The sequence below is a fragment of the Alligator sinensis genome, unplaced genomic scaffold (assembly GCF_000455745.1).
Source record: "Alligator sinensis unplaced genomic scaffold, ASM45574v1 scaffold910_1, whole genome shotgun sequence".
Taxonomy (NCBI): Eukaryota; Metazoa; Chordata; order Crocodylia; family Alligatoridae; genus Alligator; species Alligator sinensis.
This window is the reverse complement of record NW_005842748.1, coordinates 643,865-655,393: the sequence shown is the minus strand read 5'-3', so window position 1 is coordinate 655,393 and position 11,529 is coordinate 643,865. Positions and strand designations below refer to the sequence as shown.

Here is an 11,529-nt window from a genome sequence, read left to right as displayed (position 1 = left end):
CCAGCGCTCTTTCCTGCTTATGCAGGGGGTCGGACTCGATGATCTATTGAGGTCCCTTCCGACCCTAACATCTATGAATCTATGAATCTATGGCTAGGGACAGACATTCAAAAAAGCTCAAGCCTGAATTGATTCAATCTTTGCAGATGAGTCTAACCTACAGAGAGTGAACCAGTTTGCAAGTGGATAGACGTTGAGCACATGTCTGCAGTGGCTCAGGCCAGAAGCCCGGGGGCGCTAGTAGCCCTTCCCTTTCAACAGGGAAGTTGAGCTGGGGGTGGGGCATGGCCAGGCCTGAATAAGACTGAGGAGGGGTTTAAACCCCCACCTCAGCCTGCAGCATTTGGAGGGTGGGGGAAGAGGGAGCATCTGCTGTGGGTGTGGAGGAGGAGGGGAAAGCTCTGCCCACCCTACCTGCTCCCTGACAGCTGGGAGCAATCCTGGCACACAAGGCTGCCCAGCCCCAGAGGGGAAATCTTCCCCCTCCTCCCTTGCCATGGGGCAGGTTGGGGGGCTCTGTTCAATGCTGGGGGGGCTCTCCCTTCTCCTCCTCCTCTCCCCCGCCCCATCCCCCCCCGCCCAGCTGCTGTGGGGTAGGGAGGGAGGCACTTTGGCTGCCCAGCCCTGCAGGGGGATTCCTCCCCCTGCTTTTCCCCATCATCAAGGGGTGGGGAGGGGGGCTCTATGCAATGCTGCCTGATCCCAGATGAGGACTCTTCCCCAACCCCCCTGCACTCCCATGGGGTGGGGAGTGGGGCTGTGTTCCATGCTGGGAGAGTACTCTTCCCCCTCCTCCTGCCTCCATCTGTGATGGAGATGCAATGCAAGTGCAGCCAGGCAGCTACTTCCCCTGTCAGTGAGTGCAGCCCGGCGCATGCACCTGGTGGCCCAGGTAAGCACTGCTCCACCAGCCACCAGCATTTCTTGACGGCGGGAAGCAGCTGCCCTAGCAGAGCTACCTTAGCCTGAGTGAGGCCAGGCTGGGCTGAGCCGCAGGGCCAGAGCCACCCCCGGCAGCTGTGGCTCCTTTACAGCTGCTCCCCATGCCCTGGTTGGGCCAGGCCAGGCCAAGGAGCACCTCAAGAGCCTCCCCTCCCCACCCCACTGCAGCAGAGGGAGGAGGAGGAGGAAGAACCTCCCCCAGCACTAACAGAGCCCCCCCACCCCATGGGGAGGAAAGTGTCCCCCTTGGGGGCTGAGGCCGGGCAGCCTCACACAAAGCACCCCCCACCTGTCAGCTCTGGGGGCGGGGGCATGGGAAGAGGAGGAGGAGGGGGAAGAGTACTCCCCAAAATGGAACGGAACCCCCTCCCCACCCTGTGGAGGGGGGAGGAGGGGAAGAGTCCCCATCTGAGGCCAGGCAGCATCACATAGAGCCCCCCCTCCCCACCCCATGGCGATGGGAGAGGAGCAGGAGGAAGACAGGATGAGGGCTCTATGTGAAGCTGCCTGGCCTGGCCCCAGACCACGGGGTGGGGGGGGCGGCTCTGTGCAGCACTGCCCAGCCAGGGCGCGGGGAACAGCTATAACTGAGCTGCAGACACAGGAGGTGAAGAGTGGAGGAAGAGTCCCTCTCCAGGGCTGGGTAGTTCCCCCAAAAACCTCTTGTTCTTGGTTCCCCCCCCCCCCCCCCCCACACACACACACACTCCCAGGCCTGCAGCAGCAGGGGGAGAGGAGGAGGAGGAGTCCCACTCCAGTGCCCCACATAGCCCACTTCCCCACCCTGTGGGGAGGAGAAGGAGGGGGAAGAGTCCTCCCCAGCACAGAACAGAGTCCCCCTCCCCATCCCAACATGGCCCCATTAAGGTGAAGCGGGCAGGGAGAACAGTTAATTCTTCCCTCCACCCCTTCTGGTCCCTTCTGCCCTGCAGCCAGGTCTGCCAGTCCCAGAGGCCACTGATGCAGCCCCCTCCCCTCTGCTTCCTGGCTGACAGGCAAACCTTGGCTGTGGTGGGGGAGGACGGGAAGGAGGGAAGAATTAACCCCTTCTCTGCCCACTTTGCCTTAATGGGGCCATTCTGGCTAGCATTGCACCATGTCCTGTCCCTGCTCTGGCTAGAGAGCCCAGAGCCCTGCCCAGAGAGCATGCCAGGATGCTGGGGGAGTCTGGTTTCAATTAAACCAGGAAGGGGTCTGGGACAGACATTGTATAAACCTGCTTGAGCCAAATCAGTTAAGTCTGATACTACATTTAACCAGGTTTATCTCAAACTGGTTTCAGCCATTTTGAAACTTGTTTATGTGCACTGAATGTCTGTTCTGTTACAGGTTTAAACCAGTTTCTCATCACTTAAACCAGTTTGTGTGTAATGTCTATCCCTAGCCCACATGATTATGAGATCATGCCCCCTGCCCTTTTACACAGCTACTAGGCCTTAGGACATAAAGCACTCCTTTCAAAGCTGCACAGATTTTTCATTATCGTTACCCCTTCCACATGTTTTTGCACATATTGGTATGGGAGGTCACTGCCAGAAGGCACCTCCTCTCTAAAATCCAATCTACCTTTCACAAACAATAGCTCAAAGACAATCATAGCACTAAACAAAATCCAGCAGGAGGAGGATGAAGCTAGACAAACTGAGACTTGAGGCAAAGTGGTAAAAGTGAGGGTACTTACTTAACAGTTGCAACTGTTTGCCTAAATGTGGGGTGGATACTCTGTCAACTTAAGTCTTTAAATCAAATGTAGATGTCTTTTCTAAAATGCATGCTCTGGCTCAATCAAGAGATACAGAAATAGTTACTTGAAATTCATCAGACTGTGTGATACAAAAGGTCAGATTAGATTATCATAATAGTAATTTCTGGCTTTACATTTTATGGAATGAATGAATCCAGAAAGCTGGAGTCCTGGGATAATTCATGAAGTCAGCTTTCAGTTTTCTGCAGCTGGCACAACATAAAGTCTGCCAAGGGAATATTAGAGTATTCAAGCTAAAAAGGGTACTTAAAATGAATTTGCAAATAAACAAAAAAGAGGCCCTTGTATCAAATATGGGTGGAACAGGGGTTTGGTTTTTAATTTAACTCTGAAGCCAATAACTAAAAAAAAAAATGAAAATCTAAAGATTTGCTCTCCAGACAAACAGAGACAATGATAAAGTACTCAAGACAGGTCAGCTAATTGGACTGTGTAACACTGGGCCTGAAATTTGACCTTTTCTAGAAACCCCCACAGACATTTCTTTCCTCTGTCCCTCCCTGTCTACCGTTCCAATTAGGAGTGAACAGGCTGTCTCTATGCTTGCCTCTTCTCTTCCCTACGTACCTCATCTTTCTGTTTGTTTTCTCTTTAATTAAAAATCTTTACTCACCTTTGGCTACTTTTCATAGCAGCTGTGTGTGCTTGGAGTCAGAGTACAAAGTAAATCACAGGCCTTTTATAGAAAAAGCCCTGCAGTGTAGCAGAATTAGGCAGAGAAGTTCCATAATGGTGTTTCTGTATGCAGTAAACTAGTTAATTCACCAGTCCACGCAGAATGCAAATATTAGCAATTTATCCAATAGTGACCAATTATCAGAAGCCTGGAATGGAGGAAGGAGGTTGTTGGCAGAAAATTAAATGAGAGTTTTAAATTATGCCATAGAGTCATTATTTTTTTCAATGACATGGCATTAGAGAAACAATAAACATTTCGTAGAAAAATATTTTTTCCCCTCCAGAAAGGGTTAGATACCTTGATCCAGTTAAATCCCAAATGATTTGCTCTATGGCAGAAATGCTCAACCCCTGGCCCTCAAGCCAGTTCTGCCCCAAAAGACTCCCCACAGGTCCAAAAATTTGTACACTGTGCAACACAGTAGGAGTTCTCTATTGCAGGCAGTAAGGTAACAATAATAATGTGTCACAGATGAAGAAGACGACATCATGGTAAATATAACTGAAGATACCTGTGCCAGGCCTATCTTAAACTCACTCTAACTTTCCTGAGCAACACAAAAAAAATCTAAATTCATTGCTCCTGAAAATGTAATTGCTTCAGTTTTCGATTTTCAATAAAATCCCGGTCTTTACCTTGCAGGGGTGTAGGTTGTAGCCATGTTGGTCTAAGGACATAGGCAGACAAGGTTCCTTGGGTGAATTTGATATCTTTTACTAGACCAACCCAAATAGTTGGAGAATAGTTATTAAGCAAGCTTTCGGGTTCAAAAACCCTTCGTCAGGCTAAGGAAGCTTCAGCAGTTGGTGCGTGCTCTTCCTGGATGGAATGAAAAGTAAAGAAGCCAGGTCTTTACCTGGACATTTACACTGCAGCAGGAGACCTTTATCCTGTCTTAGCATTCTCTTCTATTACTACTATCTCTTGACTATACAGGATACCGCAAAACACCAGGGTTAATGCAATTCCCACTGAACAAGATAATTAAAAAATCCAGCTACCGAATTAATTTTGCAGTATTGAAGCAAAGCTCATATTATTGGAACTTGCCCCCTATTTATCCTTAAAACTAATATAGTCAGAGGAATGCATTCAAGTGTAAATTTCAGCTTTAAAAGGAATTGTTCTAGTCCACTTCCTGCCATTAGCATAATCCTTTCTTTCTGGTGCAACAGGATAGATTTGAAATCATTTCAGATGTGCTTGTCAAAAAAGTAAGTACTTCTCACTGAATGCCTATACAGTAGGCAAATAGGATCTCCTGTTATATAAAGACAGGCAGAACCCAAATTTCAACTCAGAAGTCTTAAAAAGGTATCCCTCCATAGCCTGTTTTTGGATGCTCCAGCAGCACTTTCGTACTTTACCAGGCAATTCATGGCTGTCTGTCCAGCCATCTAAATGCAAGACTTGAAGCTTCTATCAAAGGAGCCTTTGAAAAATGGGACTGCCATTGCTTTTTACATTATACACTTAAAAATGTCATAAGAAACATTAGGGAGAGCTAGTTAGCTGTGTTAGTCTAAAGTCAAGCAGAAGGCAGGGTAAGGTGACACCTTACAGACAAACTGGTTTAGTGAGGCATAAGCTTTTGTCAGTGACTTCCTGCTTCATCATATGCTATGAATGGACAAGTTTGTCTCTAAGGTGCCACTCTGCCCTGTCTTCTTCATAACACACACACACACACACACACACACACACACACACACACACACACACACACTGGTGCATTGGCCTCTCTTCCAGCATGTTTGCATACTTTCAGGAGTTGAAGTGCCTGTGTCTGGAATGCCTTGCAACATTTGTGCTGCTGCACACTCCAATCTCTGGGCTGCAGCTCCAGCCCTGGTGACTGTGTATCATTACAGAAGGGCTTAAAAAGATTTCCTCTTGCTATCATTTTTGCCATGCTTCTCTTCCACCCACACATTTTGCTTCCTACCCATCTTCCCTAAGTCATCTCACATTTCCAAACTTTTTCACACTTCCTCAAAATGTTGAATGCTTTTAAGTTGAAAACTATTAATTAAAAAACTATTCATAGAATTTTTTCATATGTATAAGGAAAAAACCCTCACCGCAGTTATTTCTGATAGTTGGTTGGCTGCCTGGAAGTTAATAATCTGATTACTGTTAATAATGTATGAGGTACAATACACCTAGGAATACACCATGTTAAATTTCTGCTTCCTCTGAATTTGAATCGCTAGCACAGCAGCTGAATACCTAGGGTTACCATGCATCTGGGTTCTATGGACATGTCCTCTTTTTGAGCCCTCTGAACTCCATCTGGGCAGGTTTTTTTAAATCTGACCAAATGTCCGGGATTTTGGTTTGCCTCCCATCACCCTCCCCCTGCTCCCACCAGTGGAGCCAAGCAAAATCCCAGACATTTGTTCAGGGCAGGGAGAGCAGGGCCGGGGGCTGCAACAGGGAATGGGGCAGAGGTTGCGTGCCCCTCCAGCAGGGGAAAGGGGTGGGGGACAGTGGGGAAATCTGTGGCCTGGCTGGTAGCACAGGGACGGGTGCCTGTGCTCACAAGGGCTGAGCAGCCAGGAGATGCTGCCTGGGGTAGGGGGGTGAGATAGAGGGAGGAGGGATGCTGTGGCCAGGCTGCCTGGCACTGTTTGGCAGACCCATCCCAGGGTAGGAGGTGCCACAAGCCTCCCCTCCTCTTCCTTCCAGTCCACACTGAGGCCAGACGCACACCGCCGCCACCTGCATGAATCGAAGCCACTGTGCTCTGGCCCGGTCAGGATGAGGACAGCTGGGGCCCCTCCAGCAGGGCTGGTGGGAGAGAGCAGGGGGCTGCAGTTCAGGAGTGAGGGACACCAGCAGGGCTGGGGGGGGTGTGGCTTGGAAGTGAAGGGCACCAGGGGTGTAAGAAACAGTGGGGCACTGGCAACACCAAGAGGCTGCAGGTTGGGAGTGAGGGGCATCATCATGGCACAGGGGGATAGAGTACTGCGGTTAGAGAATAAGGGGCACTGGCAGGGCTGGGGTCAATGAGTCAGGTGTGAGGGGCAGCAGCAGGGCTGTGGGGGGCTGTGGCTTGGCAGTGATGGGCAACAGAATGGGGCAGAGGCAGGGCACTGGCATGTCACTGCCCCCCACTGTGACATTTTACACACACACACCCTGCCACCCTGCATGACAGCCGTCCTCTTTTTTGGACCTGGAAATATGGTAACCCTATGAATGCTAGTAGAAGTAACTCAATGGGCGCATCCAGATGAGCGCACATGTGCATTTCCCCAGGGACAAAGAGCAGCAGCACATAGCTGCGCCACTGCTACTTGTCCCTGGGGACTGCTTGTGCACATGCACTCTGGCGCATGGAAAGTTGGCCTGGTGGGGTACAGGAGGCTGGGGCCAGTACCTGGGCCCAGCAGACTTACCTGGGGGGCCTCCCAGGGCTCCAGCAGCAGCAATCCAATGACCAGGCTCCAGGCACCCAGAGCCTGGCCAGCAGCCAGAGTGTGGCTCTGGCCAGCCAGGCTCCAGATTCAGGTGACGCACACTGCTACCACATGCACCGCCCCACTTTTTTCTGCCACGTTTTTTTTTGTTTTTGTTTTTTTTTTTACACTGGCATCTCCCAGGTTAGGGACAGACATTCAAAAAGCCAGAGCCTGAATTGATTCAATCTTTGCAGGTTAGTCTAACCTGCCTAGAATGAACCAATTTGCATATGAATAGACATTCACTGCTAGCTCCAGAAATACAGACACATCCAGCAGTAGACTGGAGTGAACTGGCAAGGGAAAAGGGTTTAATTCCCCCCTCCCTGCCCCACCAGCATGGACCCAAGCCAGGGTCTGCTGGGCGCTCCCCCTTGCTGGTGCAGCGGTGAGGCTGGGCATGGCCACATTATGGCGGCCATAGCCCCTGAGGCAGAAGGGGCAGGGAGAGGGGTTATTCCCTGCTCCTTCTGCCCCCAGGAGACACCAGCAGGGTCTGCCAGCCCCAACCACCACTGCCACCAATCGTTCCCTATAGATTCATAGATGTTAGGGTCGGAAGGGACCTCAATAGATCATCGAGTCCGACCCCCTGCATAGGCAGGAAAGAGGGCTGGGTCTAGATGACCCCAGCTAGATGCTTATTCAACCTCTTCTTGAAGACCCCCAGGGTAGGGGAGAGCACCACCTCCCTTGGGAGCCCGTTCCAGACCCTGGCCACTCTAACTGTGAAGAAGTTCTTCTAATGTCCAATCTAAATCTGCTCTCTGCTAGCTTGTGGCCATTATTTCTTGTAACCCCCTGGGGCACCTTGGTGAATAAATATTCACCAATTCCCTTCTGTGCCCCCGTGATGAACTTATAGGCAGCCACAAGGTCGCCTCTCAACCCTCTCTTGCGGAGGCTGAAATGGTCCAGTTTCTCGTCGTAGGGCTTGGTCTGTAGGCCCTTAACCATATGAGTGGCCCTTCCCTGGACCCTCTCCAGGTTATCCGCATCCCTCTCGAATTGCGGCGCCCAGAATTGCACGCAGTACTCCAACTTCAGTCTGACCAGCGCCCAATAGAGGGGAAGTATCACCTCCTTGGACCCATTCGTCCCTATGTGGGACAAGCAGTGGGATAAGTCCCCTCCCTGACCCCACACCTAGGGGGCCTTGCCAGCCAACCACTGGCTGTGCCCCTGCCCCTGCTGCTGGAGCGGTGAGGGGGCAGGGACCTTGATGGCTCCCCACACCCCGTCATGGTGTCCAGCAAGTGTGAGCCTCCTCCTGGCATGGGGGCTGCACGGCAGGCTGGAGCAGGGGGTCAGAGCTGTCATAGACTCCATAGGACAAGCAGCAGCACCAGAGCTAGGAGCAGTGGCCATAGCCCCCCCAACCACCACCCCAGCGCCACCACTACTCACCCTGCCCAGTCTGCAGCAGCTTTCCCCATCCCACCCCCACGCCCATCCTCGCCTGCACTGTGGCCACCCTCTGGGAAGAGGATCATGCTCCGGGACACCATGACCAGGGGGCGCTGCAGACCCCACTGTGGTCCCCCAGCGGCAGAGGTGGGGAATAACCCCCCTCCCTGCCCCCTCATGTAAGAAGCCATGCCAGCTGGTCTCTGGCCATGCCCCTGCTGCTCAAGCAGTGAAAGGGGAACGACTCTGATGGGGGCAGCACCCCCTGCCATGGTGTCCTGAAGCACAGCCTCTTTCCAATGGGGTGGCCATGCTGCCAGCAGGGGTGGGGTGGGGAAAGCTACCTCAGAATGCGCAGGGCAAGCAGCAGCAGTGCTAGCGGGGGTTGGGGGGCTATGGCCCCCTCCAAGTCCCAGTGCTACTGCTCTCCCTGTGCTGGGAAGAGGCGTGTGCTCCAGGACACCATGACAGAGGCTGCTGTCTCCATCAAGGGCCCTGCCCCCTCACCACTCTAGTGGCAAGGGCAGGGGCATGGCCAGAGGCTGACCAGCAGGCCTCCTTAGGTGAGGGGGCAGGGAAGGAGGTTATTTCCCCCCTCCCTCCAGCATCTGCTGGAAGGGGCAGGGAGGGGATTTATTCTCCTGCTCACCCTGCACAGGGAGTGATTGGAGGTGGTGGTAGTCAGGGTGGGCAGATCCTGCTGCAGTCCCCCAGGGACAGAAGGGGCAGAGGGGGAAAATATCCCTCCTTCCTGCCCATTCTGCCTAACGAGCCATTCCCACCAGCATCTGGCCACACTCCCACCCCCACTGCTGTGGCAGTGATGGGGGAGTGCCTGGCAGACCCTGGTTGGGTCTGTGCCAGTGGGACAGGGAGGGGGTCAGTTCACTCCAGGCTACTGTTGGGGCTGGCCATGCCCCCACCACTGGAACAGCCAGTGGAGAAATGCCTGGCAAGTCCATGTTGGTGGGACAGGGGAGAGGGGGAGGTGGGGAGTAAACCTCTTCCCTGCTCCTTTCTGGAGCCAGCATCTTTTTTATCTTTTCTAATAAAAAGGATCAATTTGTCATTGTGATATCACATTTTCACTTTGAAATTGACCTAAAGTTTTAAAAGAAAAAAAGGATTAAGAATCAAACATGCAGTTTCAGATTAAATTTAACGTTTTAGGTCAGCCCAAAATGAAAAATGTTGGTGACTTTTCAGTTCAGTTGTTAAACAGAAAAATCCCATTACTTGCACAGCTCTGATTGATCCCATATTACCTTCTCCTCCTCCTCCAGTCACATCTAGTTTGATTCCTGTTTGTGAGTGTTGTGGGTACTTTCCATCCCATTTGCAGTCCCACAGCAGTTCTGTACCATGGTTTCTTACATGGAATTCAATACTTAGAACAGCAGCATAACTGAGGGGGGTGACTGGAGCAGCTGAGGGTGCTGCCTTTGGGAGTAGAGGGGCACCAAAATAGCTGATGATGATGATGATGATGATGGTGGTGATGGTGATGATGCCTTCCTGGGTCTCTGGCACCTGCAGTGAAATAAATGGAGCTGCCCCATGCACTGGCTGTGTCCAAAGCAAACAGCTACCCTGCTATACCTCTGACCTAGAAAATTCTTGGAGCATGTCTAGTGCACTCTTCAGAGCATGACAGAGAAGCATACCTCCGCCCTTCAGCTTCACATGGGCCAAGCCCAGATATGAGGAAGGTGCTGCTCCTGCTCCCCAACCTGCTGGACACAAAGAGCTTATAAGGCACACCCCAGTTCCTTCACAGCCTCATTTCAGCGCTTAGAAGGTGCAGAGCCCAAGCAGGAAAGCTCAGCAGTGCTCTCAGGAACAGCCCAGGTCCAGGGCAAGTGCATTTTTTAAAGTAGTCTTAATTGCCAGCATGTGATTTAGCAGGAGGACACAAATAGGAGAAGTAGCTACAGGCACAGCTAATTCTCTATGAAACACAGCAGGTGCTCTAGAGACCATGATGCTGCTCTGAGCACTTACAAGAAGCTAATCCAGAGGTAACACCTTGCCCAGCAAGTGGCAGAGGTTCATACAAGCAGGTTTCCTCCTTGATTTGAAACAAGTCAGCATTCTGTTTCCAAATCCAAATACTGATCTCCATGCAGACGCATCACTGGCCGGTACTGAGCCCTGAGCACAGCCAGAATGGAACAGGAGGAGGGCACCCCCCACCTCCCATTCCCCACCAACTCTCCCCTCCTCTTTTCCTCTTCTCCCAGCACCCTGCAAGTGACTCTAGCTCTGGCAGTAGGGAAGGCAGAACTGCAGTGGTGGTGACAGGTGCAGGAACAGTGGCTTCAGGTTTGCTGCTGTGGGCAGAGGTGTCGCCTCCTTTTTTTGCCATTGACACCTTTGTCAAGCACCCATTTAAACCCCAATTTTAATGGCAAAAAGAAGCAGTATCTTACTCCCTGAAGCAGTAAAGTTGTGGCCACTACTCCTACACTGTGTGTCACCACTGCTGCTCTGCCCTCCCCACTTGCAGATTCAGAGCCAGAGCCACTGGAGGGAAGGTGTGGGAGGAGATGGGGAATGGTAGCATGAGGCTCCCCACTAGCTCCATTCTGGCACAACCCCCTCCCCCTGCCCTTAGACAGCACCCGGGGCTTGTGTCCCAGTCACCACCTATCATTTCACTACTGTCTTGATGACACACACCCGTGCATTAAGAGACTTCTGCTTTTAATTTTTTTTTTTAAACTGCTCTCTTGTTCAATGGCAGACCCCATTTTGTGCATAACTCAGCTTGCTTAGAATTTCTCTCTCTCATTATAATACATACTCCCTTATGGGAGTGTTGTTCACTTTACACAAGTGACTACAAGGAGAACTAAAGTAAATCTAATAGTATTCATTACTGAAATTTGTAATTATTGGTTAAAACACTCAATTTAGGCCCTAAATTAATTAAGTTTCACAGAAAACAATGGCAACACTGCTTTGTAATTTTCACTGAAATCTCATATCAGCTGGATGCCACATTTCATTCTCTAGTCTCCATTCTTCCATTTTTTTTCTTCTCTCTCATTTTTTTTATCCCAAAGAACACAAACTTGCTCATCATTTCCAAACATCCCCCGCCTCCATTGGATATATTTTCTTTAGACTTGAGTTTCCCCTGGAGAACATCAGCACCACCATCTCTTTGGCTTGTCTCCTATTGTCAGTGGTTTTGTTTTATTTTAAATTAACTTGAGCACAATGAATTTAATTCTAAAATAATGGCAAAGCTCATGTTTCTGGGAACTAAA

The 11,529-nt window shown here is 50.9% G+C and overlaps 1 protein-coding gene across 1 annotated transcript in view; it reads left to right on the top strand.

Annotated features, from left to right (window-relative positions):
• STMN2 (stathmin 2) overlaps positions 1-11,529 on the top strand; it is a 65,697-nt gene that overhangs the window by 43,632 nt on the left and 10,536 nt on the right. The gene's annotated exons all lie outside the window — the stretch shown is intronic.